Below are 19,892 nucleotides of genomic sequence, written 5' to 3' on the forward strand. Positions count from 1 at the left end.
ATGTTTTGGTCGACACCTCAGGGCCACCGTAATATATTGCCTGACTGTGCTACAGCCTAATGTCATCATTCATATGGAAAAATGACAACACCTTTTATAAATGAATACATGCCCAGCTTATCACTGGTTTGCTATGTTTATTTTATTAATCACACCCTTTCAACACATCCATAAGCTTTGGCAGAACACAGTAACAGAAGAATATGTGGTTTTCACCTGCTTGTCCAGAGGTATTTGATGCATACAGTCAAAATTCAAGGCTATATAGGGGTTAGTATACACAGTTTGTAATTTCACAGGACACAGGAATTAACCTTGAATATTCACCCATAATCCTCACAGTAAAGTCACACATGTAACTTTGTGTGACAGTAAGTAAACTATAGTTGAGGAACTTCTTACTTACGACCAGCTGCAACAAGGCTAGAAGGTGATTGACATAAAAGTGTGCTAACAACACACACAAAACACATTCTCCATTTCTGTCACACAAACACAAACACACACCTCTTGCTCTGATCCGGTTGAGTGGGCTTCATTCAGCAAGTAATGGCTGTGCTATGTGCTTTTTATTTTTCTAACTCCCGTACAGTTGACTCATGCTCTACTGCCTTGTGTGTGTATGTTGAAATGCTAACAGAGTTTGCTCCACTCATATGCACAATAACTGATGATGTGGTGTGATCAGCGACTGTAGCCAAAACTATTGCAGACATGTTTCAAAATGAGTTTGAGGAGGTGCTTTTCAATTTTTCAACTGACTGGCCGTTGAAAGCCTGAGCTGCTTGTGTAAATGCATGACTATGTGCTAACACACTCACATGTATTTGTAAGCTCAAACATTCACATATACACAAATAGCCTCAGAGAGAAATTAGTATCTAATAACAAAGAAAGCTTAAAAATCATTAATGTTACTTAAGCTGAATCTTTTGTTGACCATGCTCACAGGTCCACACAGTTGTGTGAAAGCACATGCAGACACATAGGAACAGGTATATCATGCATTCTGGGCCTACAGTGCCAAGGCGTTCAGTAATTGAAAACAGGGCTGCATAATCTGAGAGAATGACAGCCCTGAAAGATTATGTGAACTCAAACATTAACACAATTAAGTGTGTGAGCATTGGAGTATGTCGCAACATTAGACACTGTCTTAATAGTCCCCCAGCAAGAAGACAGAGGGGTGTGTGTGTGTGTGTGTGTGAGGGAGAGCACAAGCATGACAGTTTATATCACCATGCTATGATGGGAATAAAAGAAAACACACAACAAAGTAGTGGTTATGCTTAAAGCATCAAATGCTGCACATCAAAGAAATATGGTGTTATTTTAATGTGTTATCAGTTTGGTTACTAAAGTAGAAATTTAACCAGACCTCTCCTAAATCATGTGAAAGAAAAGCACGGTGATAACGAATGGTCTCATTTTTTATAGCAGTGATCTGCTTGTTAAAGACAGGCGCTTTATCAGACCGAGAGCAAATGATTCAATTGTCTCCTGGTGATTCCACGCCTTAGCAACAGCCGCCGGGTCGGTGTGGCGACGGCCCAGTTCTGATTTATCTAGCGGGCTGCACTCAGGTGCTGTTTTGTTAACAGGATTGCAGCCATTTATAACTGTGTTTCATTACTGTACTAAGAGCCGATAAGATGATCACTCATGCACACACACACATTTACACACACAGATGCGCTAATTCAATCCGCTGACAGGGAAACACGGCAAACAACATCCATTATGGCCTCAGAGCTAATTGGTTATATGGAGGGAGGGGTGGTGGAGGGGTAGGATGGAGGGTAGACGTATAGAAGGAGGAGGACCAGGAAAAGGAAGCTGGAGGAAGCCTAGATTTGGTGGGGGATTTCTACAATGAGGTGTACCACCGCTGAGCATTTCCGTTATTTTTCACCACCTATTGTTTGCAATTATTCATCACATCTATCTCTCCCACTCACACTTTATGCCTGAAAACAGTCTTTCTAGAGCTCAATATGCAGATATTCATCCCTGCTTTAGTCTCTCCTTCCTCTCCTTTTTGTACTTTTCTTTCTTGCCATGGGGTGAAGTAGAAATGAAAATACCTGTCAATAAAGCAAATGCATCCATCTAACCAGCAGCAAGCAGTAAGTCCAAAACAAAGATGGCATCTTGGCCCCAGGTGGCATCAAACCAATGGTGACATTTAATAATTCCCTCTCTCCAGCTAACCTCCACCCTCTCCCGCCAAGATCACCTGACTCACTATTACTATTAAAGATAAATCTTCTCCTGTATGCAGAAGAAAGAAGGAGGGAGAGACGGGGCAGTGATGAATTACCGTCATTCATGCAAAGACCCGATCTTTTAGGATTCCTGGCTTTGGTTCTGTTTATTTACTTCCTCCATCACACCACATCAGCAACAGAGTGATGGTGGATGAATAGCTTGAGAGGCAGGCAGATTGTCAGACAGATGGAGTTGCAGGGATAAATAAATAATGCCAGCAAAGGTGTTTGAGGAGAAGAGAAGGAGGACCAATTATAATAAAAGGGGGGAAAGAAAAAAGAAGATTGTTTGAGGGTCTGAGATAGTGAAACAGATAAACAGATCGAGGTGAGTAGAGACAGAAAAGGCAAGGAGAGATGGATGAGCAGATTTCCAGGGTTAGAAATAAAAGCATAACAAAGAACGAAGGGAGAGGATTGCTACAGTCTAGAATGTTCACATGCACCAATATGTTGTTGATCACGTCTGCTTACTTATGTCATTAAGCTGGAACACACATACACAGCAGATGATAGCTCACGCAGGTATGAAGACGCACAAACAGAGAGGGTGATGACTTGTTGGCAAATCACAAGTGTGGGTTTTAGCATTTACCTCTTGGCAGATTTTAATTCTATTTAAAGGTGTGTGTGTGTGTGTGTGTGTGTGTGTGCTTGTTTTTGTTATATTTCCAGGGTCCACGCTCAGAGCCAGCAATATCTGCGGGGTCTTAAAGCTTTATAGGGACCCATGATCCAGCACACCATCAAATTTAAAGGGTTATTTTCACCGGAGGCACACCAACTATCGCTGTACAAACATAACTTCCTGTTTGTTCTGATGTAAACACTGGACAGAGTAAAAGGGCTTAATATTTTGTTGAAAAAGGTTGTTGAATTGTTGATGAAATTTAGATTCCTACATCTAGACCAGGGCTACTCAATTCGGTCCTACAAGGGCTGCAATCCAGCAGGTTTTTCATGTATCCCTGCACCAACACACCTGAGTCTGAAAGAAAACTTTCACTGTCTTGCTCATGATTTAGTTTTGGTTTTTGTCATGTTTAGTTTTTTTTGTCATGATCCTGGTTTATGTTTTTGGTTTTGTCATGTTTAGTTCAGTTTCATGTTTTGTAGCTTTCACTCACATGTTTTCTCTTCCTGGCTCATTAGCGCACCTGGTTTGATTACCCCCCCACTTCACCTGCTCCTGATTACTCCCTCTGTGTATTTTTACCTCTTGGTTTTCAGTATCTTTGTCAGATCCTTGTGGTTTAGTCCCTGCAGTGTGTGGTTTTTTTTCTGTCATTCTGGAAGTCTGAAAATAAACTTTTTTACCTGCACCATTCTGCTTCCTGCCTCATCTGCCTGCATTTGGGTCATCACCTACACCACACGGCTCAGTCTCTTGAGATATTTGAAAGTTGTGTGTGTCTGTATATTAACTCTATGTGCATTTATAATCAACAAATCTCGCAATAACTGAGTGGCCTCATTATGTTCTGTAAGTTATCACAATATTTGGCACAAAGTTACTGTTAGTAGTAGACTGATACCTTTTGACAACAGACATAAGAAAATGGTTCAACAATAACAAGAAGAAAGAAACATCTGTCAGGTGTCATGTTGCCAGAATCAACCACTTCCAGCAGGTTGATTCCAACAAGGTTACGAGACCTAGCAAGATAACAACCACTGCCGCAACCACAGGTGTGCGTCTCTCCTCGTCTTCTGTAGCTGGATTAAACTCAATCTAACTCATCCTTACTAAGTGTTGTAAGTTGCAATAAAATTTTTGCCATCAGTATTTTAGTATGTTTTTTTGTCTCCTGCAGATGTTTCCTTGATGTTTTAAAAAGTCGTTGTAAGTTGCACAGTATTAAACAGGATCAGTTTGGTCGAGCTCTAGTTGCCTTTCCTTTCTTTAAAATGAATTTGTAGAGTACCTATAGAGGTTAGTTACTGAGCATTCCTCACGGTTCCTCTTAAACTGGATGTAAAATTTGTTGAGTGGTAAGAACTTGATGAAAACGTCTGCCCTAATCATCCGTGTTGTTCTGTGTCAAATGTGATCCATGTTACTGAACGTATCTCTCATCATATCGCTGTTTAGGTACTTCATTGGTTTCGGTCTCAGACAATCAGTCATTTAATTATGACATCTGATTAATGGTTGAGATTACTAGACTGACTTTACTATTAATGAATGAAATGTTTAATTTTCTGTTGTATCTGTCAATCACAGCTAATATCAACTGGATCCAATTGTGGGCCAAGTGTTGCAAAAGTTTGTTTTTTATTTATTTTTTTTATTTTAACAGTAAAGGAAAAATTAGAGTTGTTGTCGCCCAGAAGGAAGAGCAGTCGTCTTTCAACAGGAAGACTGGTGGACCAATTCCAGACTTCCACTAACTACATGTCGAAGTGTCCTTGGGCAACACACTTAACCTCACGTTGCCTCCTGATGTGCTTGTTGGGGTGTGAGTGTGTGTGTGTGAATATGACAGGTAGTGTAAAGCCCTTTGAGTGTGTCATAAAGGGGGTTCATTTTAGGTTTTCATTGTGTTTATGGTTTTCTTTTATGGCACTTTTTACTGGTTTTACTTTGTTTTATTTTTTTTAGTTACATGCTTTAAAAAAAAATTGTGTTGTGACAGTTATTTTCCTGGTTCCACATGTGACATGATTGCAGTATTGACTGCAGGTGTTGGGTTGTTGACTGACGGCTCACACTCAAGAAGTTTGCAGCAGTGAGCCAATATCCAGCAGGCAGAGATGGGTGCAAGAGTGCAGAGTGTCCAAGTGTGTACAAAAGTGCAACACAGGTGTGTGGAGATGTGTGTTCGAGGATTTGGTGTGTGTCGGCTGGCATGACAGAGCTAGCGGCGATCCCAGGGGGGGCATCCAACTTAGAGACAGGGGTGAACATGACCAGGTGCAGGAGAGAGCAGCAGCAGCGAACAACAGCAGCCACAACAGTGAAAGAAGGGCGTGACATGCTGTGCACAGGCTGGGTAGGGACCCTGCCCAGCTCTGTAAGTACTGCTTCGCAACACAAGATATTGTCCATAAATTGATGAGAGCGAATTAGATATTGTCACCAGATTATTTTATAGGAGCACCTAAAAGGAGATGTGTAGTGGAGCCAGGCCAAGGCACCAGTACCTTGATGCGTAAGTACAAGTCTATCTATCATTTAGATGAATAGTATGGAGTTAATAGTAGAGAAAAATCATTTATTGGAATTCCATGCCTAATCTGCTTTGATATGGGTTAAACATTGAATTATTAACCTAGAATTTGGCCTCTTTCACTTGATATATGGGGCCCACCCACAGCAAACAACTGCCTGACTTGTTAGTGTGTCCTGGCACCAGGACTGCTGGCAAGGAGGAGAATATGTTATTTCAAAGGTCTGATTTGTTTGAGTAGTGCAGCGTGAAGGCAAACTCAGTCTGGAAGAACGTTGCAAACTCTAACTGAACCAAGTCCCCAGTTTTATAAAGCCTAGTGAACTATCCTGGTGTGAATGCACCCTAACCTTCACCTTCACACAAGGGTGGACAGAGAAAAAAAAAATCAGCCCCGACATTTTAACCCAGACTGGCCCACCACCTACAATCACAGACACCCTCTATCTTTACTTCCTTGATGTAATTATCAATTGTGCAACTCGTTAACACCACTAACGTTATGCCACAAGTTAGCTGGAATCAGTGAGAGTGGACACATTAAATACTTTCAGTGGGGGTCATTTAATAGTAACTTAAAAATGTACAGTCCAACATGGTGATGAATCTTGAAGCAGCATTCATCACACTTAGTGTAATTTTGCATTTTTGGGAGAAAGAAGACAGAGAAGAAATGTGAGAAATGTTGGAACATACGATAACTGCAGACAAAGTGTAGATTATTGGAGTCTCTGATAAAGAGACCCACAGCTGCACTGAAACAACACATAGACAAAAATTTTAATAAATGAATTTTAAAAAAGCATTTAATTTTTAATGATAGAAGGCTTGACTATATCTGCCTCTAACACATTTTACTCTAAAAGTAGCTGATTACTCAGCCTACCACTAATTACAAATAAACTAAATTAGGATGCTGCCCGCTGTCTGTCATTCTTGATTAGTGGTGGTTAAAAATCTCACTTTCAATAAGACTATTTAATTCAGCATAGAAGGCATAAAAGAAATAACTTACAGGTCTATTGATTTAACCAGTGTACCCATTGTGTTAAACAGCTGTTCTCCTGGTGGAAACTCTGGCATCATTATTGACTAATTTCACCTAAGTTCATAAATGTAAGGAGAAAAACTAACATGGCTGTTCCACAGTTGTTTTGCTGGAATAATTGTAAAGTTTCTTTATGCCTTCTTTCAGTTTTTCCTTTGCATTTTTGACAGATGTCTTCGTCCACCACCATGAAATCAAGGGGTTTAAAGACATAATTGGGTCGGTCTCTGCAGATCATCGTGTGTCATGGGCCAGTCAGGAAATTAAGTCCTGTGCTGACTTTGATTTTACAAATGATTTATGCAGACCCGGGGATCTAAGTAAAAAAGGGTGGTGTTTAAAGATTAAATCAGGAAAGCCTAGATTCAAATGAGCCGTCCATCTATAATTTTTATGGACCGGTTACATGAATAAATTAATAAATATCTTCCCAAATATGCACATTGGGAAAATGCCTGGTAGGTTGCTGACCATTTCTGCTAATTTGTTTTCACTAGCAGTTAAATAAAAAGTCTAGCAACACAAATTTTAAAAAATTGCAATGATGACTAATATAAATATAACTTGATTTTTTTTTTTTTTGACCAAGTTTGTACAACTTAATAAAACAAATTACAATAAAGTGATAAAAGAAAACTGTGGTTATCAGTTAAATAATCAAATGGCTATTTTAAGGCAAACAAAGCAACATCAAACTTAGACAATCTCTTCTTCATGGTTGATGTCCAACCATCTTACCATCTTATGCAGCCTGTAGGCTTGTGCTAGCCATGAGATAAGAATATTGTTGGCACAACTGGTTGCCAGGGTGACTGTAAAGCTGGATTTGTACTTGCACAGCGTCTGCATACAATAGGGCCGGTGCAGCTTATGCTGGTGAAATGTGCTCTTGCATTCAAGTGTAGGGTTATGGCACTGTGTTATAGTTTCTGTTGTAGAAAAATTACCAAGAGTCGGGAATGAGTAAAAGTATAAAAAAGTTTATTACAGGAGAATTATTGAATACAGAATTACTTGCAAGTAATGAGAGTGGTCATCCCGACTCGTGTGAAGTCGAGAGAGACTCTGGGGAGGCAAGCGGAAAAACAATAGTTATACATTTCTGTAGAAAGAATCCTCCTTCCTGAAGACCTTGGGTGGACACACAACTCCAAGAGCTGGCGTCAACACAACCTCACATAGTTGTGTCTCCACCAGAACCAGTCTGACTAAGGGTCTGAGGCAGGACCAGATAAAGGTCATCTTACCCTCTTAGTGAACTTTTTTTAAAAGAACATGTATATGAAGAGAATAAACCTTAAAAGTGAATAAAAGCATGATGAGTAAAAATGCACAATGTAAAAAGTGTAATATATAACAATCAGTGTAAATACAATTTATAAATTAATATAGTAAAGGAAGTAATTATAGTTGTGATTATAATATTATATATAGAGCATAATAAGTAAAATTTCTTCCACAGTTTCTCTTTCTCAGTTACCACACAAATTCAGCGAGAAGCTTCAAAAATGTGGTAACACCTAATTACAAACCAACCAATCACAAGGGAGTACTACTGCATGTCAGGTACCCGTCAAGTCTCTATGGACCTATGTGGTACATACGCAGTGACGCCGTAACCAACTTTATGCAGACACAACTCGAGTATAAATACAGATTTAGTCTTAACTCTAAACAAGACTCAAATATCTGCAAAATACTGACATTTTGTAGCATCTTGTTCTGTTGTGCTGTCAACCATCATAATCATAGGCTACATTTAATTCTAATTTTTGGTTTGTACCTGTTAACAACCATTACCATAATAAATTCATAAGCTACAATGGCAAATATAAATGATACTATTATAAATACTGTTGTTAGCATCCGTTAATAGAGCAAAGCAAAGAAGAGTAATTTTGCTTTGGGCTTCTAAAATGAATCTAGACCAGGAATCCCCAGGTCTGTACCTCTTGGGCCAGCGTTTTACAGGTCCCCTGCTGCAACACACGTGACTCAAATTAATGGGTTGTTAAGAAGAAGTTGCAGAACTTAACAACATGCTGTTGGAGAAGCATTTCATTTGAATAAGGTGTGTTGGAGCAGTGAAACATCTAAAACCTGCAGGACATTGACCCAAGCAGTCTGGAATTAGTGATCCCTGCTCTAGACTCTGTCCAGTGCTGTCAAACAATTTTTAAATAGTAATTTTCCTATCATACAAGTGTCCTGAAAATCCACTCTCATATGGAGGATTATTGGAATTACAAGGAATTTAGGGAAATAAAAAATATGCAAAAAGAAATATTAAATAATTGTATTATTGTAATAGTAAACCTCGAATGAATAAAACATTCAAATGATTTAAAAATTATACATCTTAAAAATACTCTACATAATCCAAGACTACTGCTGTGTTACTTTGAAACCTCTCACTTATTTCGTTGGATTTCCCAGACTGCTACAAGTTTTCATAAACAGTTTCATCTGTGAAGTAACATCTTACTGTGTCCAGTGTGTCATATTCATGAGACATGGAGTTGATGGCCATAGCCACGGAGGTCTCAGTGTTGATGTTAGGAGTCCCAGATACAGAAGAAGCTGATCTTCTCTTCTTTGCCTTGAAGACTAGTATAGATACTGTTATTGTAATAATCCATCCAACACAAACACTGGTTCCAAGCATTATCGAGAGAGCAAACAAGCTTTTGCTTTTGGAAATCTTTGGAGTTGGCATGCTGTCCATCTTTGATCTGTCTTTACCAATCACATTTGACCCTGTCTCGTTTCTGGTTCTGGCCTGGACTTTGAGATTGACAACAGATGAGGGAAGGTCTTTGTAGCTTTTCAGGGCACAACTGTAGCTGCCTGTATCCTTCAAACTGACTGGATTCAAAGACAGGGCTGGTAAGTTTGCCTTGCTGTCAGTTATTTGCATTCTGTTCCTTTACCATACGTAGCCTCGGTTGTAGCTCAGATTGGCAGCACATGTAGGGACACAAGTCAACATTATGCTTTGACCCTCTATCACTGTACAGTCTGTTAGAGTCACTTTCTCACTCCCAAAAATCTTCTCAACAAAGATGATTACTGGAGATGCAACAATATGGAGTCTTACTCCAGGAACACCTTCACACTGTGTGAGATCACCTGTCACATTTCTGAATTTGTATCTGAAATAGTAAAGAGAATTGTCCTCTTCTGTTAAGTTTGTAGGCCTCATTGTACAGTAATTTATACCTTTTTTAAGTTCATTCATTCGGTAAAAGTAATCTTGCTTCTTTGCTACGGGTTTGAATTTCAGCTTAATATCCAACTTTCTGAGCCATCCTGATTTGGAAATTTGAACTCCATTGGGATAGGTGCAGGGAAACTCTACTGATGAGCCTTTTAAACCACATATTTCTCTGTGTTTGTAGTCCACACATCCAGCGGGGGATAAATGAACTGAAATTTGAAACAAAAAGGAAAAAACAGGGGGTGAGAGCACTTTAAAGATAAAACATTTCTCTCAAAATGCAAATTTAAAGAGCATCAGTGAATCATTTCAAATGGTCTTAAATGCCTTCAGATTTCTGTTGTTGTGAATTGGAGCTATATAAGTAAGCTGTATAAAATCATGTGACTTGTACCTGTAAGAGGAAACAGTAACAGGAAGAATGTCCAAAATGCACTTCTTGCTGCCTTCGCCCCCATTTTGCACATGAAAATTAGCAATAAAAACACATGGAAAAGATATACATACAATCTAAAGCAACATATTTCTGCTTTTACACTTATTTCTCATGCAAAGATATTACAAATTTACATCCAAAAATTTCAGCCCCATTTCTATCAAACACAAAAACATAATTTAGAAATTCTCCATGGGTTCTCTCCAGGTTCTTCTCCCACATAAAAAAGCTCCTTAGGTTGACTGGTATTTTTAAATTCTTCCTAGGAGTGAGTTTGAGTGGAGGTTTTGAGACTCCAGGCCTCCTCAACCTTGTAATAATAAGTTACGGAACATTAATGGCTGTATAAGAATAAACATCCATCTCCTAAGCAAGTACTTTGTGTTTAAAAGGCAATTTTGACACAATTTTTTTTTCTTTTTTCTTGGTTTTTATTGAGACTTTTTGTATTTTTGTAATTACTAATATACTACTTTGTTCCGCAATAAACATATATACCTAATTTATCTGTATCCTAATTATTTAATTTATCTCTTCCTAAAACCCATCTGGCCTTTAGTTTGATCTGATTTTATTTTGATCTGATTTGAGTTTATTTAAATTGTTTCATTTTATTTAACTTTATTTTAAAATTTTTAGTTTGTTTATTATTTATTTTAATCATTTTGATGTTATGTGCAGATTGTTTAAGTGACTGTGTTGTTTTTAAAGTTATAAATAAAGTTGTAGTTGCAACTTATATTCACATACACAATAAAATACATTCAAGAGATAGAAGCGTCACCAATATTTCCATATTGCTATGACAACACATTTGATGACTATAAAGTTGAGTGGCCCTGTTTGTTCAAAGTGGTACTTTGGGGGCTCCCGTGCACAAGTTTGGGAGTACTTTCCTATTAAATCCAATAAGAAAGTGATCCCAAAATTTTTGAATGGCACCATATATTTTTGTAAGATCCCATATGAAAGTTTATCAGTAGAGCTTGATCTGGTGTGAGACAGAGTTTTAACTTGCATCTTTCTTAGTGATTTTTTAAAACAGAGTTGCAAAAAATACCAACACAAGTACACACATTTAACTTCGTTGCAAATATTTGTAGTGCCATAAACATTTACAAACTACGAGAAGAGATAAAGCCATTCAAAAAACATGAATGAATATGAATATATATATATATGTATATATATATATATATATATATATATATATATATATATATATATATATATATAGTAATTTTGTTATATTCTTACTATGGTTTTCTTAATCATAATTTAATGAAAAGTTCAGTTCAATCACAAATACAACGGCTGAGAATAAATAGCACAAATGATCACACTTACAGGTCCAAATGATGTCCAGGCTAGTCAGGAAACACAATAACGGCACAACCTCTATTGTGACTAAATAAGTACCTGATGGCTCAGATGTGGAAACTCCCTGTTGACACTTAAACCCTCTTCTTAATAAATATTATTCACTGGATTCTTATAATTACAATCACCAACAGTATGCATCAATTTTTTTTAAGGGTTTTTTATATTACAGATAAATAAACTCTAAAATTACCCTTCACAAAGATGCATAGGATATATATTTTATTTCTGTAACATGCTTGCTTTCTGATATTGCTTTAAACTGGCTATGTATATCATCCCTCCCAAGATTTTTATCTTACCAGTTTTTCAGTAAGAGTATAGTGACTGAAATGAACAGAATATTATACTTAATCTTACATACTGAACCAAAGCAATAGCTTGTATACTGTCTTTCAAAAGGTTGTTCAACTCCCCTAACTTAGATTAATGTTAAATACCTCGAGGCAGTGGGATTCTTGCAAGATTTGTAAGATTGTGATCATGAAAGAATGGCAGCTCTTAAAGTTGTTGGTGTAAATGCTGTAGCACCAGTAATATCAGACAGGAGAGCATTTTAAACTATGATTAATGAAAATACTGAGGACTCTTTGTGAGAGATGTTGCTCCTCTGAACTGTTTCAGCAGGAATTTGCTGCAGTACTATGGAGTACTCACTCATCTAATTTGTTGACATTCACTTAAAATAAATAGCTGGTACATTCAATGACATCCTGAGACACCAACAACGACCCTGTCATGTCAGGTTTGTAATTTAAAACCTCAACGTGTAACTCTCACTGAGAATTCAGACACCTGACTTTCATCAAACTGAAAAAACTTTCCAGTGGAGTCTCTCCCCCAATGATGTGCTTACCAGGGAAATGGCTCCCATCATAGACAGTAACAATGACACCATCATTTCTCTGAAAAGGTCAGAGATTTTACACCAAATTAATTAACAAAGTTCAAGTTCCCTTGCCATTTGTGCTAAACCTAGGTTTTTGTTTGTTCATTTTTGTTTTAACCTAACCAAACACACTGACAGCTAAAGTAAAAACCCACCACAACTATACCTAACCTAACCAGCTGTGAGTGACAGCCAAAGTACTACAAAAACTTTCAAGAGAATAAGCAAGGCATTTATTTATTTATAAAATAAAGTTTTTTAAAACAAAAACTGCAAGTTGCACAAAAGAACACTTAAAAGCACACAACAGAAGAAAAGTGAAACATAAATGGAAATAAAAACACCAGCATTAAACAACTATTGCACATCAGGAAAGGCTAAAGAGTAAAAGTGTGTCTTTAGCAAACAAAGATGTCCAGGTTAGGAGCAGCCCTGATATGAGGGCAGCAACCGCAGAGGAACAACCTCCCCGTTGGCTCAGCCTACACCTGGGGACCACCAAGAATCTTTGGCCAGAGGACCTCAAGGACATCAAGAATAGGATAATGGACACACAGAAGTTAAACCATGATCTCTTAGTTAAAAGTCTTGCTATTTTTAAGCTCTGCCACAATCTCCTAATACCTCATAAATAGACCTTTTATGGGTCTTCATATTCCTCCAATTAAGCAGAGGAATTTTTATGTTCACTATGAAAAAAACCACTAAAGCCCTTGTTACACTGTTCAAGAAACCCATAAACACTCACTAACATCTGGCTTTTTAACACTAAGGGAAAGAGTTTAATTGGCTTTCAGTCCTGCATCAGATGACTCTTCAGTGAATGTTTTTCTTGGCTTCAGCTCTGATCTGCATTGATGGGAACATAACAGTTGGGTGCACATACTAATTTTCAATGAGGGTGCTGTACTCTGGTCTACAAGAGTGAGCACAGTTTACCCTTGTATTTTAGACAGAAAGCCGCATTTACCATCTGTAATGTCTCACATGAATGCTTGGAACTGACAACAACAACTTGCAGACAAACAGAGAAAAGATAGTTGATTTTAGCTGACTGTAAGTCTGACTGGCAGTTCTTTCTCTGTTATGTGGGGTTAACATCTAAGGTCTAGTCAAACATAATAAATAATCACGAGAGAATCGTGAGAAACTTTGGCTCAACACAGCCTGCAGGTTACTGGAATGTTATTCCTTTATGCTGTCATAGTAACAGACTTGTCTTCAGTGAGGTGTTGGTAGTTACTGGACTGGTTTTGATTACCCCTCACAGCACTCCGCCAAAGGGGTTTTTCTACCAATAAAAATCTCTTTGCTCGTTCAGACAGTGCCTTACTTAGAACCTGTTCTTTCACCAAATCACCAAAGCACTGGCTCCAGTGGACAGGGCAGGACACACTGTACATGATCTGTTTTGCTAATAACCGAAACACTCTTATTTTCTGGTCCCAACATGCTTTAATTGTTCCATCTGAATAAGTTCGGTAGTTGATTGAAAGTGGAATATTTTAGTATGGGGAGTGAAGTTTGAGCTGCGTGCATCTGAGAATGGGAAGCTAGTGGATTTGTTCCAGTTGATTATGGAGCCTGCTATTTTTGAGAAGCTGTTTTTATGATTTTAAATGTTTCCTAAAAAGTATGACGCTGTGATATCTCTGCTCCTTTTAGACTGCTTCTCATATGGATTTATGGCAGCGAAAGAGGACACTGCTGATGACTATCGTTTCGGTGCCCCGCTAACAGCATCAGAAGTGCTAGGGCGTTGAGCAATACTTGCTGGACTTACTGTGGGTTTTGCCTGGATTTTCTGTTTTTTATTCTACTCATTTCTATCCTACAGTCATTTAGCAAACGCTTGTCTCCAAAGCGACTTACATCTGAAGGTGGTTAAGCAGTAGCATTAGAGTATCTTGTCTAAGGACCCAACTGGAAGGTGTTAATTTTTTGCTTTCTTGACAATTGTGAAAATGACTGCATATGCATGGTCCTGCAGTTTTCTGAATAAAAATTTAACAGATTTTTCCAACTTGCCGGGGTTGTAAGCTTCTCTCCTTTATCTTCACCTCCTGCATCTCAATCACTGTGCACTGGCTTGCAGGGATTTTGTGTTCGTGCTATTTGTCCCTTGCCAGCAGCTGTAGTTTCAAGATGGCAGACCGTCATGGCACTTCCCTACTGGTGTAGGTACCAGATGTGCTCAGGTAGTCAGATCTGCTTGGCCGGCACCTGCCAATAAAGCAATGCCAGTTGAATTTCATTCAAATCAGATCTGCTTGGGGATCTACTATATTTTTATCAATAGATATTGAACACATATTTGCAATATAAACGTCTTTTTCCCATGCGAGTAAATTAATTTGAGTATATTGATCATTTTATTTATTTGTGGTGTACAGTCTGGGATTATTTATTGGACCAAATATCAGTTCCAATATTTATATCTAAAAATACATCTTCCTCTTGATACACATATTAATCAAAAGACAGTGATCTTCCACCCTAAAGTCAAAACATGTGACATTAAACACCACAATATATAATTAAAGAAGCTCATGACAAGTTAACTATATCAGCTGTGGTTGCAAATTTCATGTTTTTCTTTTAAAATGTTAAAAGCATTAACAAATGAATTAATCACTGATTTTAAAAAGTCTTTTTATCAGTTCAAATTTTATTTACATAAAAAAAATACAAACACTGGGGAAATAGAGTTGGTACACATGTCAGAGGAGCACAGTGTCTGCTCCTCTCAGCAGGCAGAGTCGGGCAACACAATACATTGCAAACCTGCGCTTGAAACATCTCCAAGCGAAGCTTGTACTGGTAGTTGTAATACGCCTGCTCATCTAATGCAGAAGGAAAAAACTACATTTATTTAGACTGTATGTATAATAACTGGTTACAGTGTGAATAAATGAAGCTCCAGAAACACAATGGCATTCATATGTTGTAAATAATAATTAAAAAGGAGTCACTAATATTATTGTTAAGTCATATTGTTACTTACTTTTAATTGTGTTTTTTTTCTTTTCTTTTCTTTTTTTGTCTTAAAAATGGTGAAATTTCTGCTCTCAGAATTTTTAGAGGTGATGGTCAAGCTGTGGTAAGTCCCTTTCTTTGTAAAAGTCATCCATGTTTTCTTCGAAGAGGAACTACAATCCTGAAAAACGTCTTCCATAATTTAACCAACCACAATCTTCTACGTGATCATGCCAACATTCAGCCAGTCACATACTGCGACGCTAACATTTGCCAATCATTTAGTGTGACGTCGTCAGCAGGCGCAGGGCCCCGAGCAGATCTGACTACCCGAGCATATCTGGTACCTACACCAGCTTACCCGTCATATTTGCTTAGGAGAATGTGTCAGATCATTAGCAGAGGTCATAATACACCAATAAAACATACATATATTGGTTTTGGCCAGTAAACAAAAGAAAAAAATTCACAAAATTTCCCCTTAGGCCATTGGTCTAAAATGGTGTATTAAAAAAATGAGTCAAGAATCAATAGTAGAATCAATAAAGAACTGGATGGATAAGCAGCATCCATACTGGCATAAGTAACAATGAAATCTTGAGGTTTTTTTAAAGGATGAAAGTAAGTAATAGTCACTAACTCCAGCTAGTTAACAGCAAAACCTGGGAAGTTATTGATGAACCAGGCGCTTCCTGTTTTGCATAATAAACACTTGTAAGAGCTGTTTAGCTAAATTCTTAGCATGATGTTAAGTTCTGTTATTGTCTAATTAGCTCTGAAAATAGAGAGCAACCAGTTTGTTCTTTAGCAGTCAGTGAAAAAGAAAAAAACTCAATAGTTATCACTCCATCACGTCTGTCACCTGTATACAGACTGAGACAGGACAGGGGCAGCGAGGACAGAGACATCTGCTGAGGAGGTGAGTGAAGGATTTAACAAGAAGGCTGACCATCAATAATGTGGAGTTCTATTATTCAAGTAATATAAACAGCTAAAACTATGTTAAGCTGCCGATTAAAGAGGGCACGGAGAGCCAGCGAGAGGAGAAGCAAATGTATGGAGAAAGATCTAGAGATATAAGAAGCAACTCCCTCCACTAGAGCGTCTGATTTAGGTAACAAAGCCACAGGACCAGACAGGTGACGTTAAATAGCTGCCCACAAAATAGTTTTGGTTCACACAACAGAGCATTTTATTAATTTTTTGACATTTCTGGTTATGATGAAGGTAAAACCTGTGCAAATAAGTTTGGAATTTATATGGAGTAAATAAAGAGTTTGATCCTTTTCTATACTTTCATCTGGTGAGATTTCACTGAGCTTTAAAATAACTCTTGGGTTATTCTGTTTTATTCTACATGAAAGTAAAACTACAGAGTAAAATCATTCATTCATTCATTCATTCATTTATTCCTGGTTAAATTAATCTGCAGAGCAGTGATGGTTACAAGCTGCTTGGTGATTAGTTGCATCATAGCAAGAAGGTTCCTAGTTCAGTTTTAGCCTTTTGTGTGGACTGTTCTCTCTGTGCATAAATTACTTCCTTTCACTGTCCAAAAAAAGAAAGCATGTTAACTGGTGGGTATATATTGACTACAAAAGTGAATGTGAGTGATCCCAAATAGATAAAGCAGGTATAGAAAATGGATAGATGAACAGACCTGCAATTTATCAAATAGGAAGTGGAATTAGGTATGAGGCTGTTCTACAGTGGTGGGGAAAAAAAATTTGTGGACACCATTTAAATTTGACCCAATCTCAAATATTATCATGAAATATTTTTAAATGATCATTTTTAAGTTTTGAATGTTTTCTTTTTAGGATTTGTTTAGTATTTTGGCTGTGACTTAGTAGTTAAAAGAAATACACTTGAAGACTTTTAATGCAATATTTTACAAATGCGGGGTGTCGGAAAACTTTTTTCCACCACTGTATTCAAACATTTAGCATTTATATCACTATATCTAGAAGAACTCAGCAGGAGCATGAGGTCATGGTAACTTTCTCATGTCCCACACAGCTTTGTGTCTAAAATAACATTTAAGTAACCGGGGATCATTACTATAACTGCTCTTCAGCATTACTTTTTACTAATTGCCGTCATGATTTCAAAACTGGCTGAAAGAGGCAACTTTTTGTGGCATCTCTTCAGGGCTAAGCCCCTCGTCTTTAAATCCTAGAGACATCCCTGAGTGTATCTACGTATCATGGCACTGAGAAACCAAATGTGACCTAACTCTGATTTATATGGTTGATTAAGATGACTCATAGACAGTTCTGGTTTTTCTTGATTTGGTCTAGAATTGTCAAGTGTTATTTATCACCAGCTGACATAAGATGGCAAAAGCTACAGCTTTTCAGATAATGTGTTTACACTCAAAGTTGAAAATCTAAAATATAGCAAATATTTTTCAGCTGTGCTGAACCATATGGTACTTTTGATTTTAACTCATAAACTAAGTACTTACTTACCAAATTGAGAAAACTATTACTCCAGTCTGGGCATGTGCTTGCATGCCCAGACAAAAGCTCCATCACGAGTTGAAGCATAACATCATACCTTTTGTCAGCTCAGTGATATTTGAGTAATAGCTGAAGCAGTCATGAAGAGTATCGATGCTATGAATATCCCAAATTTTATGAATTGATTATTGTGAGTTGTGATAAGGTGTACCATTAGCATTCTGAAAACATGTGCCAAAATCTATAACCATAAGATACTATCATCAATTTATTTTACTTCTTTAAAACCTTTTAGATGTGCAGTAATTTTCACAAAAAGGGGCTTGGTGTATATTAAAATTAAATTGAAACTATTAACTGTTTTGATTCTATTTGAAAGATGTTATCTGGAAATGATAATGGCAAAAATAAAACGGAAGGCCTGTTGAATGGGGGCAAAATCCTGCAATGCAATTTAGATTAAAAAAAAAGATTAACTAAAAATTCAATTACATGTTTAATACCAAAGTAGAACAGTGTGTATTTGATAGAAATATGTACTCAAAGATACAACAATATTACTTTTATTTGTCTAATATACTTTGGTTCAAAATATGAGCACATGCATTTCAGGCATATAACTAGACAAAAGATGAATAAAGCTAAAAAGCTGTATTCCTACTAGCCACTTGATTTTGTGTCATTTTCTTTCAAAATAGCCTCAGTCCTTCCTCCACAAAAAAGTTTGAGAACATTAGGTTTGTCACTAAACTGTTAAAAATGTGTGACAGAACAACACTGAGACACATAATCAGAGAACAAAAACAATCCCAATCTGTTGGAGAAAAAATGTTTTCATCTGCACATGGGAGTTTCATCCAGACCAGTACAGCTGCATTTAAACTCATGTACTTATTGCGTCTGTAGCCAGTAACCCTTTCTACATGAATTATCTGATGCAGGCTGCCACCTTCCCTGCTCTCATCATCTAGCTGACACGTTGCAAATGCAGCCATCTTTACTTCTGCTCACATAAACCCCAAACTGTCTATATATCCAAACAGCGGTCAGCCCAAAAAACACACTACCTAGAAAAGTTTCTGCAGAAGCACGCTATCCTCTGGAATGTGTTTATGCAACATATTCATTGCACTGCACCGAGACAGAAACAGAGATGAAAATCCGCTGGTTAAATTCCTTTTTGTGAGCTGCTGCAGTAGATTACACAACTGGAGGAAAAAACAAAAGGATGAAATACTCGTCAGAAATTCTGAATAAGACTGAGATTAAAAAGAGGAGAGCCACCGCTGAACCAGTGTAAACAGACAGCAAGTACACCCAAAATGGCAATTCTGAGCATTGTGATGATGTTGGTGTGCCTTTTACTCAATGGTATTAAAAGTGACTTAATTCCTGTAAGTAGCTTCTTTGCAAACCTTGGCCTAAAACTAAAGATATAAGACATGTTGTTTTCCATGACTTCTGCAGCCCAACATGATGAAACAGAGAAGCAAACTAAAGAAGAATTGTTTTTATACAAGTTCACAGATTATACTAGGTAAACCTTCTAATCATTGCATGTATGTCAAAGAAGAAAAGAAGTCAGTAGCCTGTTAAAATTGGTTAAATCGATTTAGTTTGTTAAATATGACATGATATTCAATATTTGGTTGAATTCAGTTAATTAAAAAAATAACTTTGACATTGTACACTCTGCTCCTGATGCCAATTGGACAATGTTCCAGGGCTGCATGAATGGAGGAAATTTGTGGCTGAACTGCAGATGGTACCAATGGAGGTAAAAGGTCTTCATTGTTTCCATATTTGTGCCAGGGGATGTAAAAATGCTGATCAGAGCTGAAGATAAATAATGACAACTATGTTTACATCTTTTTCCACTGTAGGAAGGGCTCAATATTAGTGTAGTTTTTATTTAGGTATTTTTTCTAAATAAATAAATTAAAATTAGCATTTTTACTATGCTAAATAAAAACATAACAGGCACAGCAGTTAAATATGTGTTCTTTAGCTCTGATGTTGTCTTCACGTCAATGGTGCATCAAGTTTA

Source organism: Melanotaenia boesemani, chromosome 21, assembly GCF_017639745.1.
Source record: "Melanotaenia boesemani isolate fMelBoe1 chromosome 21, fMelBoe1.pri, whole genome shotgun sequence".
Classification (NCBI taxonomy): Eukaryota; Metazoa; Chordata; class Actinopteri; order Atheriniformes; family Melanotaeniidae; genus Melanotaenia; species Melanotaenia boesemani.